Source organism: Arachis ipaensis, chromosome B6 (assembly GCF_059453495.1).
Source record: "Arachis ipaensis isolate K30076 ecotype BB chromosome B6, ASM5945349v1, whole genome shotgun sequence".
NCBI lineage: Eukaryota > Viridiplantae > Streptophyta > Magnoliopsida > Fabales > Fabaceae > Arachis > Arachis ipaensis.
In genome coordinates this window covers 82,080,254-82,084,382 of record NC_142441.1, presented here as the reverse complement: position 1 = coordinate 82,084,382, position 4,129 = coordinate 82,080,254, and positions in this window count along the sequence as shown.

The following is a 4,129-nucleotide window of genomic DNA, read 5'->3' as shown; positions in this document are numbered from 1 at the left end:
CATGTGCATTTTCTATCTGTTTGTATGCTTTGACTACTTGAAATGGCTCGCCTATTTGTATAACATGCTTATTTGCTATTTGAATTACTTGCCATATATGACTCTACTTGTGATTTACTTGCCTTGTATATAATTGTGATTTCTGTAGGGATTGAGGAGGTTCGAAAGGCGGTAGGGATGGGATCGCTTGGAGGATCGGTTGGCGAAGGCTGTGGGATAGCGGTGTTGGTTAGAATAGAAATTCCCTAAGATAGATTACCCGGTTTATCTATGCTAAGGTTTATATTTTGCTTAACTGTTTTTAGTATGCCTTAAGTTTGAATCTTGTGATGGATATGGAGTTTAGGATTGCCTTTGGCATCCCGGAGTCTTATATCCTACATCACCGAGCACTGTTACCATACTGAGAATCTCTGGTTCTCATACCATATTTCTGTTGTGTTTTTCAGATGCAGGTCACAACCCACCTCTGTGAGTTTTCCGGTTGGTGATAGAAGCGGAGGATTTGGATACTTCTTTTCAGTCCTTTTGATTTATTTTGTATATGTCTCTCACTTTTGTATTTTGTTTTGCCTAGAGGCATGTATTTGAGAGAACAAAATTTGTATCAGCTGTTTTACTGTTAGATTTTTGTTGGTCTGTATATAGCTAGCCGGCTTAAAATCCACGAGCCGTGGCTAGATTTTTATGATAATTATACTATTATATTCTAATATATCTTATTGGTATCTTGTGCCTTAAGTTAGTAGCTTCGTTAGTACGTTTTGTGCTTTTGAAATCCTGTTTTGAGCTGAATCCTTCATCGAGCTTATAGATTATACTATTCTTTCTATATATATTATATTTATGAGCTTAGAACTGTCGTACTCTCTGATAAACCTTTGCTTTACGATGCGAGTTAAAGCTTAGGCTAATTAGGGTGTTACACACAGACCTGCGTGCGTACGCACACCCATCAGAGTAGAGCCATGCGTGCGCATGAGCTGCATCGTGCGTGTCGCACATCCATTCAAGCATCGCCTAGTGTGTGTGCGCTCAACCTCTTGTGCGTACGCACAGGAAGAAATTTCGGCTGAGTGTGCGTATGCACAAGCCTGTGTGTACGCACAGGTACCATCGCGTGCCTCCATTAAAAACGCACATGACTCGCGATTTTGGGGCTCTTTTGGCCCATTTCTGATTACTTGGATGCTGAAATCAAATGCTATATGAAGGAGCAACAACACATAACAAGGGAGCTCATTTTAGATTAAAAAAAACACATTAGGAGTAGGAGTAGTGTAGATTAGGAAATTCTCTCTTAGGGTTTGTAGCATTTTATACTTCAAGTTTGATTTGGGATTATAGCAATTTCATTGTAACTATTTCTTTAATTTCTCTTTTAATTACACTTGTTCTACATTTTCATCTATTTTCATTTCTCTTGTCAATATATACATAGTTTTGCAATTTTGGATTTCTAGTTGTTGAATTTGATGTTTGATGCTTATTTTATGTTTGTTGAGTTGTCTTGGTTGCTTATTATCATTTGTGGTTCATAGCTTTTATTATTTTTCTAATTTTGCCATATTTTATGATTATCTATATTAGGTGTTTGATGAAATGCCAATTTTGATTATGGGGTAATTTCCACCCCTTGGCTTGGGAAAAATGAGTGTATGGGTTACTAGAGCCATAATGTCTAACATTTAGTGATAATTCTTGGATTGTTAGTTGTTATTGTTTCCACTAACGCTATCTTTTTACCAATTAATTTGGTAAGTTAACTAGGATTTGTGGATTAATGACAATTATGCTCACTTGACTTATCCTTCGATGTTAAGGGTTGACTTAGTGAGATTAATCCATTATAATTATCATATTTGTGGTTATGGCAAGGAAAGGATTCCATAACTCATCCCAAGTCAATGTTTCATTTATGTTTTAAACCACTTTTCTACCAATTTTGAGTGTTACTTGTTTATATTACATACATAGTTCTTTTATTTCTTCATTATTTTATTAATTGCAATTTTGTCTTATTCGTTTATCTCTTTATTTGTTTATTTCAATCATTGAAAAACCCCCTTGCTTCTCACAACCAAAATTGTGCGCACTCGTCGTCACTAGTTCCTAGGGAGAACGACCCGGGAGTCTAAATACTCTTGGTTTATATTTGCTTTGAATTGTGATAATCTTTAGAATAATAATTTGATTATTGGCCAATTGTTGGTTCGGACTATACTTGCAACGGACAAATTCTATTTTTAGTGTAAAAATCCAACCCTATGCTTTTGGTCTATTGTCACTTATCTCTTTAACACATGATTTAATGATGTATTTTTGTTAGTGAGAGAGAGAGGGGGCTATTCCTCCAAGGTGAGGGAGAGAAGAATGAGAGTGGTTTTGATCATGTATTTAAATATTTAGTGATCTAATCATTATTACTTTAGGTTAATTTATTACATAGTGAATTAATATATGGTGGATAATGGTTTATGGAAGAAAATAAAAGTAAAATTTGTGATTAGAATTAATTCTTGAAGAATAATTATTAAAAAATAGTACTTATTTTATTATTGCTTTTTACTGTAATAAAAAAAGCAAAAAAAATAGAAAAATATACCAATAAAAGCTTTTTTGGTATTTTATATTATTTCGATTTCGATTTCAAAATATCTGTAAAATATATTGGTGAAGCTAAACTGATTAAAAATTTTCAGTAAAATTTTTTATCGAATAAATTTAGACCCAGTAGATAAAAGTAATCATGATAGAATACTTTTCTGTCTTACTAGAAAAATGTTATTTATTAGTAAATTTTTTTACAACTAAAAAATTGTTTAATACAGACAGATTTGGTCTTTATTACAAACGGATTTTTGGTCACCGACGGATTTCGTTCCTCTGTAAAAGTCCGGTCGGAAATTATTTACCGACAATTTTTTTCGTCGGTAATTTACCGACAGATTTTTACCCGTTATCGACAGATTTTTCCTTGGTAAATTCTCCCCTCCATTTCCTTGAAACGTCAAACTTTCCGACGGATTTTTCGTTGGTAATTAGAGACATATTTTTCGACGGATTTTTTGTCAGTAATTAGCAACAGATTTTTTGTCAGTAATTGGAGCCTTGGAAAACCATTCCAAACTCTGAATACAGACAGAAAATCCGTCTGTAAATCCATCAATAAGGTAAAATAAATTTTTTAAAAATTTTTCCATTGCAAAATAAACTTGTTTTCATACAAAATAAATATAAATTTAATAAATACAAATTTTTATCTAATTTGAATTTGAATATTTATAATATTTCAAAAAATAAACAAATTCATCATATTAGCAAACTAAAAGAAAAATACTATAAACAAGTAAGTCAATATAATTCAAAACATAAACAAAGTGTATTGATACATCAACTATAATAAGTAACAACCATACATCAACAAAGTGCATTGATACATCAATTATAATTCAAAACATAAATTCAATGTATTGTTCAACCGTACTAAATTTATCAGCTATAGTCGTCAGTGTCATCTTCATCCCCATCATCATTATAGTCCTCATCTGAAGAGATTGAAGGTGGCGGCGGTAGTGGAACTGCAGTGGAACTATTTGACGCTCTAACCTTCTTGTAATAGCTAACATAAGCCTCATTCCATCTCTTCTGTATAGACTGAAATAAACCATACAAATACTGTAAGCAATAAAGAAGTCATCATGGAAAAAGTCTACTTTTTGTTCTTTTCTAAGCATCTAACTTGTTATAAAAAAATTGGAAAAATTGGCAGAGATAAAAACTATTTATTTAAAAACTAAACTTGCAGTGAATCGGGTAGCCATATTACAGAGAAATGGCTAAGAATGAGAAGATAATAAACATTATTTTGGTTTATTAATTAACAAGGAAATGAAAATGGTTGATACAAACAGTTATCACTTTAATGTATCCCAAAATAATAACATTTGTAGAAAGTTGCATAGAGAAATAAAAAAATGACAAAATTGCCCCCCCTTTTTGCTGCTATAATAAAACTTTCCCCTTAGACTCTGTTCTAAGTTGCATGCATATGGGACTCAGAGAAACAGGATGAGAAAAAAGAAATTTTTTTTTGGGTGGTGGGGGGAGTACATATGATTTCAAGATA